The sequence below is a fragment of the Physeter macrocephalus genome, chromosome 7 (genome assembly GCF_002837175.3).
Source record: "Physeter macrocephalus isolate SW-GA chromosome 7, ASM283717v5, whole genome shotgun sequence".
Lineage (NCBI taxonomy): Eukaryota > Metazoa > Chordata > Mammalia > Artiodactyla > Physeteridae > Physeter > Physeter macrocephalus.
Genome location: NC_041220.1, coordinates 100,119,415 through 100,130,679, shown reverse-complemented (window position 1 = coordinate 100,130,679; position 11,265 = coordinate 100,119,415).

The following is an 11,265-nucleotide window of genomic DNA, read 5'->3' as shown; positions in this document are numbered from 1 at the left end:
AGACCGGGGCGCGAACCCGGTTCCCCTGCATCGGCAGGCGGACGCGCAACCACTGCGCCACCAGGGAAGCCCCCCCAACTCCATTTTTGAACATCTTTTTTTACTTTTTTTTTATATTTTAAATTTTCATATGTATTCCAGTTTATATTCTGAGATTCCTGATATATGTCACTAGTCTTTCTGTCTGTTAATGTAGCAATACCTCATTGTTTTAATTACTGTAGATGTATAATATCAAAAACCTAGATCCTCCTTGTTACCCTTCTTTTTCAGCATTTTCTTGAACCTACTAGCTTGTTTAATTTCTATATTAATTTTATACTCAATTTATCTAGATTTCACCAAAAATTCTGTTGGAATTGAATTTAATGAGAATTTCTCTATTGTTTCTTCATTAAACATGATGCTGATTTTTGAAGGTAAAATATATTTAAAATATATATTCATAAAGCTGTATATTGTGTAAAAAATATTCACTTTTTCTATTTACTAAGGTTTTTATTAAGATGAGCTACTAACTTCAGTATCTTTTTAGCATCTTTAGAGATGATCATAATTTTTCTCTTTTCACCTCTTTCTATGATGAATTACATGGATGGATTTCCTAACCTTTCAACACTCTGCAATTAAGCTCCACTTAGTGCATTATTCTTTTAAGGTGCTTCTGGATTCTGTTCATTATTGTCTCAGTCAGCTTGGGCAGCTATAAAAAAACACCAAAGACTGGGTGTCTTAAACAACAGACATTTATTTCTCACAGTCTGGAGGCTGTGAAGTCCAACAAGATCAACATGCTAGCTAATTCAGTTTCTGGGGACAGTCCTCTTCCTGACTTGTAGGCAGCTGCCTTCTTGCTATGTCATCACATGGTGGAGAGAGAGAGAAAGAGAATGTTCTCTTGTTTCTCTTCTTACTGGGTTCTAATCCCATCACAAAGGCCCTACCCCCATGACCTCATCTAAACCTAACCACCTCCCAAGGGCCCCACCTCTAAATACACTGAGAGCTAAGGCTTCAACATATGAATTTTGGGGAGATACAATTCAATCCATAAGAGTTATCAGTATATGTAAATTAGTTGGTCTGCAATTTACTTCTTTTCTCTTTTTCTGTAAGGTTTAGGTTTCAATATTATGCTAACATCATAAGAAGAGAATTTCAAAAACTTTTATACTTCTGTGTTCTGGAACAATTTAAGTTGGACTGGATTAACCTCTTTCTTACAGATTTGGTGGAATTACTCTATGAAATCATCTGAGGTGGTTGTTTTGGGGGAGATTTAACACTTTGACTATTCTCACAGATTTAATGTACACTAATGACACTTAAGCCTCATTAAGCCTCATTAAGTCCTCATGTATGGGACCCTAACAAGGTCCTAGAAGGCCCTAGAAATTGGTCCACATGGTCATATGTTTTTGTGAAATCTGCAAATTAAAATGTTTTAAATCACAATTGACTAAGACCAATGTCTCTTTGCATGCTAATTTCTATGTCACTTCTGGTTTTGGCACGTGATGTTGGAGTGGCTGCAGACATTTTTGGGGATCTGGCCAAAGGGAACACAGTAGCCTTGGAGATGCACCACTCAAATCCATCCTTCAAGAAGGGACTCACATCCCAAGTGAAAGGAGCATAGACAGGAGACAGTCTCTGGCCGTCTTCTTCTTCAGGGTCTATTTGAGATGTAAAGAGTCTCCTTGCCCAAGGTCACACCCCTCCCAGGACAGCCCTCTCTTCCAATGACTGAGTGAGGAGGGATAGAAAGGCTCAGGCATTTCAGCCCAATGCACAGCACTCTGACAGGTGTTGCTGTCTCTAGGGCTTTCTGCAGCACAGGCTCTGTGCCATCCTGCTTCCTCTCTTTCTCACTCTAGATGTTGATCCCTAATGAATATCTTGCACCCTAAACTGTTTCCCAGTATCTGCTTCTCGAGGATCTAACCTGCAACAGGGAAGTCGAGTTCAGAATACATCTAGTTTAGTTTTAATAGAATACCACACACACACACACACACAACAAACACACACACACACACAACACACACACACTACGGTCTTCAGTCATGTCTGTGCATTGTTAGCTGATATGTTATGTAGGAATGGTTTCCAAAGTACTCCCACTTCCCTCTATATTTACTTGCCTGACATCATGACATGAAAGTGCAGCAGAGATTACACTGAGATATGAACTTGTCCTATGGTACCCAGTTCTGAACGTATCTGGTATGGAGGAGAAATAAAGTTTGAACTGTATGAAGCCAGAAGCTAATCAGTGGAAAAGTCTTCCAGTGGTCAAATATTTACCTCTGAAAGCAAAGAATTTGTTTTCAATCAATACCTAGTCAAAATGGAAGATTTCTCCTGGAAGGAAAATACTCAATAATGCAACATATACATTTACAAAAGTACCACAGTTTTTTAAAAAATCAAAGTGTGCAAAATAGAACATCCCAGGATTCTCGTGTGTAGGGCACATGTCAGAAGCAGTACTGAAAATAGCAAGTATATCTGTGTGTGAAGTCACGTGTTTTTTGGTTTTGTTTTCTGTATCCCTAGAAACTGAATTGCACCTTAGCAAGGCTGAGAGGTTGCAGACAAATGGCATGTCAAATTACCATCAAAAACTGAAAGAACTTGAATAAACAAGCATTCCAGTGACAAAACCACACATACTTATAAATATGTCAATGCATGTAGCATTGACATAATTGTGTAATGATTACACAATTATTCAGCTCAATGGAACATAACAGCAATTTTAAAATGCATTGGAATTGCTCTACATTATGAGTAACATCAATTCAAACAGTATTTAAGATTAAACACTGCACAGGAAAACTTAAAATACCTGAAAATCCATATCTTGTATACATGAAAGAAACTTAATAGTGGTTTTTCCCAAATTTGCTGACAATCCTAAAATGTTTTTATATTATCAGTAGAGCTGTGAAGCTGAAAGACACTAAAAGAGACAATAAGAAAAGAACAAATTCTGATAAATATTGCTAGAGGAAATAACAAATTGGTTTCTTGTCTTTCTGTAGAGAATGATACTCAAAAATCATCTGTATATGATGAGATCACAAAGTATGTAGCCAAGAACTATAAAAGAAAATGTATTATAAATAAATCAATTAAAATATTATATTATTTACCTGAGTCTTGTAATATTTGTATTTGGGTTTCGTGTTTGTAACTTTTCTGTTTTTCTTTTTTCATTTCAAATAAACATTCACTTTGCTATTTTTTTGTTTCGGAAACATGTGTCTTTTTTATAAAGAGGGTGACAAAATTACTTAAGCATTGAAACCCAAAAAGACCAGAATCCACTTCTGCTCTTATGGGTGTGTGTTTGTGTGTGTAAATACACACATCTGCATCTAATGGTATTTGGGCTTTTAGATTTTCTATTTCTTCTGGGGTCAGTTTTAGTGATCTGTGTTTTTCTAGATAATCATTCTCTACATTCATTCTATTTGCCTTTTCCAATTTATTTACACATTGTTGAGCAAAGTATTTCATAATTTTTTGTCTGTAATAATTTACCTCTTATGATTTAATTTGTGTGTTCTTTCTTTTTCCTGATTAAGTTATCCAATGGGTTTCTCTGTTTATTGCTCTCTTCTCTTAAAAACTCAGCTTTTCTTAGGGAACCCTCCTACACTGTTGGTGGGAATGTAAGTTGGTACAGCCACTATGGAAAACAGTGTAGAGGTTCCTCGGAAAACTAAAAATAGAATTACCATATGATCCAGCAATCCCACTTCTGAGAATATACCCAGGCAAAACTATAATTCAAAAAGATACATGCACCCCTATGTTCATAGCAGCACTGTTCACAATAACCAAGACATGGAACTGAGCTAAATGTCGATTAATTGATGAATGGATAAAGAAGATGTGGTATATATATACAATGGAATACTACTCAGCCATAAAAAAGAACGAAATAATGCCACTTACAGCAACATGGATACAACTAGAGATTATCATACTAAGTGAAGTAAGTCAGAAAGAGAAAGACAAGTACCATATGCTATCACTTATATGTTGAATCTAAAATATGGTACAAATGAACCTATCTACAAAACAGAAATAGTCTCATAGACATAGAGAACAGACTTGTAGTTGCCAAAGGGAAGGGGAGAGGGAGAGGGACGGACTGGGAATTTGGGGTTGGTAGATGCAAACTATTGCATTTAGATGGATAAACAGCAAGGTCCTTCTGTATAGCACAGGGAACTATACTCAATATCCTGTGATAAACTATAATGGAAAAGAATATAAAAATATAATGTCTATATGTGTATAACTGAGTCACTTTGCTGTACAGCAGAGACTGACACAACATTGTAAATCAATTCTACTTCAATTAAAAAAGAGTGATAAAAAACTCAGCTTTTCTTTATTAGTTCACCAATTTTTAAAAATTAATTACTTTCTGCTCTTAGTTTTATTTAATTTTTTTGTCTGGTATGCCTTTTCTAATTCTTTTATTTTCACCCATTCTTTGTTTTAAATGTTTTTATTTTATCAGCATATAATTGGGTTTGTTTTGTAATTCAGTTGTGTTTTTTAAATTACGGTATTTGGCAATATAGGGGTGGGAGAGTGGGAGGTATAAACTACTGGGAGTAAGATAGGCTCAAGGATGTATTGTTCAACACAGGGAGGATAGCCAGTATTTTGTAATAACTGTAAATGGAAAGCAACATTTAAATTTGTATGCATTTTTTTTAAAAATTATGATGTTTGGCCCATTTGCAGTTACTGACATGTCAGATGTGTTTAGTCTTAATCTTGGTATTATGGCTTGCTTTCTGTTTGCATAGATTTTCTTTACTTTAAAAAAATTTTTCACTATATTGTGTGTTCTATTCCTTTGATCATTTGAAAGGTTTACATATTTCTGCTACACAATTTCATTATAATCATAACAACATAATATAGTTAAGCCTTCTTGTTCCTTAAACAGCATCAATTGAGCTTCCATGATAAGAGTGACAAAATTGATACATGACCATCTTTTCCCTTGCCCCATCCTCCAATTTTAGTTGATTATACAATTTTTTTAATGAATTATCATCTTTAAATGACATATTTTAACTCCTGGTTATAAAGAACAAGGATATAAGCATACTCACATTTCTTTCATTTTTCTCACCCTTCTCTCCCATTGTAATTTGCATAGTTTCTACATTGTTAATATTAATAGTATTTATACTCACATTTATTTAGTCTTTATTCTACTTCTGAGTGTAATACTATGTTTCTTTTTATGGATTCCTTTGCTATGGGCTAACATTTCTTTGTTGGCCAAAAAACATACTCCAGGAGTTTTTTCAAGAAAGGATCATAGGAACTACATGTTTGAAAATGTTTTTCTGACATTTTTTATATCTGAGTTAGGGATAAAACTAATGGGTCTTATTTTATTACCTTGAAGATATCATCCTTATGTTTTGATACTGAAAATTGTTTTACTCTTACGTAGATAAAATGTGTTGGGGCAACCGAATTCCAACAGTCTCAGAAATTAAAGCCACTATAAATTGGTCACTCGATCTCGAGACAGGTTGAAACCTGATGCACTTTGGTTTCTTCCCTACTGAAATTCTGTAATCTGGATCCAAATGCAAAGTTCCCCTTTCCAATAATATCAATGGATTTGAGTTAACAACGTTGCATATTAAGTAGCAGGTTTTTAAAAAATTGTCCATTTTTTAGCTCAAATTTCCTAATAAAAACATCTAACACAAATCTATTTCAATAAGGCTCCTCTTCCTATCTTTCAAGGCCTTTACTTTCTGTCTTAAAGTTTATAATTCACCACACCCCTACAGAGCCCCTCTGACCCATCCAACCATAAGTCTTTACTCATACAGTTTGCATTACCTCCTTCACCCCATTCCAAACTTGCTTCGTGAAACCAGACACCCCAGATTTAATCTGGTGGCATTGTCTTTTCCCTGACTCCACTTATCCTGCAATCAAAAGACCCACATGTAACTGCATGCTTTACTAAAGTAGAGCCGTTTACTTCTTTAATATAAATTTAGTGACGAACTTCCTAGCTGCGGCCTATAATAAGCTGTGTTCTGGCCCTGGATAAAGTTCTACTCAGCCTTGTTGCAGTGGGGCCCAGGAAGTGGGAAATATATTTATTTCGTGTTGGTTTCCATCACAAAGTCCAGGTATTGAACTTTTGCTTTTTTGATTCAGTAATGGTAGCTCTAATTAATGATAATAATAATAATTATTATTATTTTTTTTTTTTTGCGGTACGCGGGCCTCTCATTGCTGTGGCCCCTCCCGTTGCAGAGCACAGGCTCCGGACGCGCAGGCTCAGCGGCCATGGCTCACGGGCCCAGCCGCTCCGCGGCATGCGGGATCCTCCCGGACCGGGGCACGAACCCGCGTCCCCTGCATCGGCAGGTGGACTCTCAACCACTGCACCACCAGGGAAGCCCAATTATCTTATTTTTAAAGTTTTTCTGGAGCTATATATTTTAAGAAATTAAGGCAATTTACATGCTTTAGATTTGAAATTAATGGCTATGCCCTCACTACATAAAACTTTAGATGTAATTTATTTCCCTTTGTGCATGTGTTGAAATCACCTTAATTGTGGTATAAGAAGCATTCTTTTTCCTTTCTTTGTTAGATTTTAAACTTTTCTGAAATTTCAGCAACCTCTTTATTGATTTTCAAAAAGTATCCATTGCATAATATTAAAAATATAAAAACATGAAGATATTTAATAACTGTAATTTTAGTTTATAAAATAGTAAAGTTTTTGTATATGTTTCTCCAAATAAACACACACATATGCACATGTGTTTTTTTAATGAAATCTATATTAAATACTTCACCCAGAACTTAAAAAAATTTTTTTTTCAGTTTTAAAACAAATGTGTATATATATATATATATATATATATATATATATATTTAATATTTATTGGGGTGTAGTTGATTTACAATGTTGTGTTAATTTCTGCTGTACAGCAAAGTGATTCAGTTATACATATTTATACATGCTTTTTAGTAGTGTGTATATGTCAATCCCAATATTGCAATTTATCCCTCCCCACCTTGCCCCCTGGTAACCATAAGTTTATTTTCTACATCTGTGACTCTATTTCTGTTTTGGGGATAAGTTCATTAAAACAAATGTATATTTATTATAGAAAATTTAGTAAGAAACTTAAGATGTTTTTAGTCTTCTATCAAAGACACCTTAAAGAATGGAACATATGGAAAATGACAAATTATCAACTGAAAGAATACATTTGCAGTAGAATTAATTGACAAATGACTAGAATAAAGAATATTTCAAGAGCTCATAGAGGCATAATAAAAAGACAAAATGTCCACATGAAAAATCGATTTAAAGAGTCTGAATAGGGATGACACAGGAGCAGAAATACAAGTGGCTAAAAATAATACAAAACGATGTTCAACGTTCATAGTAATTGGGAAAATGCAAATCAAGATAAAAATATCATTTTACACCAAATTAATTGACAATCAAGTTTTTGGACAAATTTGTAATAAAAATTTTAAAGTTTGAACAATGCCGTATTTTGGAGATGTGGATCAAAGGGAATTCTTGCACATAGCTGTTAAGAATAAAAACTGGTACGGCAATTTTTAAAGTAATTTGGCATTTTCTTTTATAGATAAACATTTGCTGACCCCACCAATCAGCAGTTTCCCTTCTTGGCATATACCCAAGAGAAACACTTTTACATGTGTACCAGGAGATGTGTGCATAATATTTTTAGTAATACTATTCAAAATTGCAAAAAATTGGAAATGTTTCACACATTCATTACCAAAAAAATATAAGCTGTAGTATAGTCACAAAACACATTTTCATCCAGCAGTGAAAATTAATGAACTATGTCTATATATTATTTGGGTAACCTAATATTATACTATACTTGGGAGTTGCAAACCAGGGTGAGGAAAAGGGAACTGAAGGAATAACATACAACAGTTAAGAAATAAATAAAAAACCATGGTCTATGCATGGACCAAGGATGATAGTGTGGCAGAGACCGTGGATTACAGTCAATCCACTTTTACACACACTGAGAACACATGTCAAAAGAGAAATTATTATATTTTTTTGTAAAAAAGAAAATTTAACTTGGCTTCCCAGGTAACATTTCAAGATCGCTTACTAAATGTACAATCCTGTTACCCCATGCTTCTTGTCCTGGATTTTTCTGCCTCATTTCTGCTCATACCCAGACGACAGGAATTTCCCCCAAGTAGTTTCTTCCATTAACTGTCAACTTCTTTCTTTTTTTTAAATAATGTGTTTTTTTAAATTGAAGTATAGTTGATTTACAATGTGGTGTTAGTTTCAGATGTACAGCAAAAAAATGATACAGATGAACTGATCAACTTCCATCCCTTCTTTCTCTATCAAAGTCTTTCTTATCCTTGAAGGCCCAATTCAACATGTTCACCAAAACTTTTCCAATCAAAATCTAACTTTCTTAGAACAAACACGTAAATGTAATAGAAATAAAAGATGCAGGGATATCCTAAAAAGAGCAAAGGAATTAAATAAACGTGACATTTGATTGATACATATGCCTCAGTGTCTTACACACAGTTTTACTCAAAATTTTAGTTCCTCCTTCCCCATTTCTTCCCTTCCTCTGCATTCCCATAAAATGTTTCTATTAAGCACTCTTTTTTAAAAATTTGTCTGCGTTATCTCTATTAAATTTACAAATATTTTCCACATTGTAAGTTCCTAGAAGGCAAGGACCATTCTTGTAGCAGATGTTGTTGGTGCCTCACCAGATGCTGTGGGATCCCTTTTATAGGCTGGGTGTGCCCATCCCCCGCTGCTGACACCCTTGCTGCTCCCAGTTCATACCTGCAGTCTTCTCTGGAGGGTTGCCCGTGAGCAATTGTAACTGCCTTGGAGTTTATATCTGCCTCAGAACAGCCAGTAGCCAAAGACTGTGGGACGCAGGGGCTACAAAAGCCCCTTGCCTTAGAGCTGGACAAATTCTGTGGTGCAAATTACACTCTTGAGCTTCCCCCCAGGATAAGATTAAGGCTAGATTTGACCTTGCTTGTCATCTTCTCCTTCTCCATCCTTCTTTCTTTACTCCCTTCCTGGGGTCTCCTGAGAGCACACCCTCTGTAAATCACTTGCACAGGAATTCTCATCTCAAGCTCTGATCCTAGGAAACCTGACCTAACACAGTTATTTACTAAAATTTGCATCATCTAAAATGTTGAACACAGTGATTGGAACAGAATAGAACCTGGCACCATTTTGTTGAATTTAATTGTATTAAAGTTTGCTGGAATGATGTTGGTATGTGTGTAGGAGAAAGAATTTACTCTTCTTTTCCTTTTATAGATAAATGTATCCAAGGGCTCTTGATTGCTAAAGGCAGAACACATTCCAGAATAGCTTAAGCACAAAAGATAATCTATTGGTGCACATAACTGAAAAGTCCAAAAGCAGCCCAAGTCACCCTGAGTTAAAGAGTTTTAGGCACAGGTGAAGCCAGGAACTCAGATGGTGTCATTTTTCCATTTATTCCCCTTTTCTACTGGTTTCTGTTTTCTTTGGCATATTGGTCTTTTTCTCCTCTATTGTAGGTGGTTTCCTTCACTGGGCACAGAAAGGTGGCTGTAGACAGCTTTAAATTACTGCATCTTCACTTCTTGTGAGCCCAGAAGGAACACACCTTCTCTTTCTTTGAGTAGCCATGCATAAAATCGCAAAGAATATTGTCTGACTAAATGCCCATCTCTAAATGAATTACTGTGGCCAGTTGATATAGGAAGCAGGCAAACTTGGGTCATGTGTCCACTACTGTGGCCCAGGGCCCAGGTCAGTGCAGTCCTTTCTGAAACATGTGGGATGGAATCTGCTTAGGAGAGTTTGTATCGTTTGAAGAGGGGAGTATGGAATATTAGACACATGAAAGCAGCATCATCTACCTGTCACTGTACACAATAAGCCTGATCATTGGCAAATCTATTTTATTGTCTTATTTACTTACTACTTTTAAAAAAATGTTCCACATACTTTATGTTCATTTATATTGGCTGTCACAATTACTACACTTAAACCCCATTAGAAGGTTTTTTGCCCCAAGCCTCTTGCCTCAAGAGCTGTGTACTTTGGAGGGTTTCCTTGAAATTTTCTAAGTCCCCCTCCAGTTCCTGATCCCCGTTTACCCCTTCCAGGGCATGCTCTGATCCTCTGCTCCACATGTGTGGTTGACCAGCTGCTCCGAGGAGGGCTAGAACCTGTATATAGAGCCTGGGTCCTGTAGCTGGTCCCTGGTTCTAAGAGAGTGCATAATAAGCAGATTGCTCTTGCTTGCTGACCTAATATTTCTTTCATAGAATTGTACGTGATTGGTCCCCAGAATGCTGTGACTGGTTTTTGTGACTCTCACATACTGATCGGACAACAAAGAATATGTAAGGACATCTTCCCTATCCACTCTCCTAAATCTGTATCAATAAATCATCATGGGCTTTCCTGGTGGCGCAGTGGTTGAGAATCTGCCTGCCAATGCAGGGGACACGGGTTCGAGCCCTGGTCTGGGAAGATCCCACATGCCGAGGAGCAACTGGGCGAGACACGGGTTCGAGCCCTGGTCTGGGAAGATCCCATATGCCGCGGAGCAACTGGGCCCGTGAGCCACAACTACTGAGCCTGTGCGTCTGGAGCCTGTGCTCCGCAACAAGAGAGGCCACGACAATGAGAGGCCCATGCACCGCGATGAAGAGTGGCCCCCGCTCGCCGCAACTAGAGAAAGCCCTCGCACAGAAACGAAGACCCAACACAGCCAAACATAAATAAATAAATTAATTTTTAAAAATAAAAATAAAAAATAAATCATCATACTTCAACAAATCCATGTTTTTTAAATTATATTTTTAAACAGTTGTTTATATAGACAAAGGCCCCACTATAAACATTTTCCTGGGGCCCTGCACAGACTGTAGGAAGCCCCGCCTGCCATACTCTCTGAACCCTTCTAAGGAATATTGCCTCAACCATGTTTTTTTGTTAAGAGATGCAAATGATTTTTAAGCATTTTGGTCTTTTCCTTCATACAGGGGCCCTGTTCAGTACGACACAACAACTCCTCAGCCATAATGATTTGACCAGAAATGGTCACCTGACCCAAACACAGTCAAACAGTATTGATGACTCAGATATTTTGGTAGAAAAATATGGTTGCAAATGCTATATCACTCACC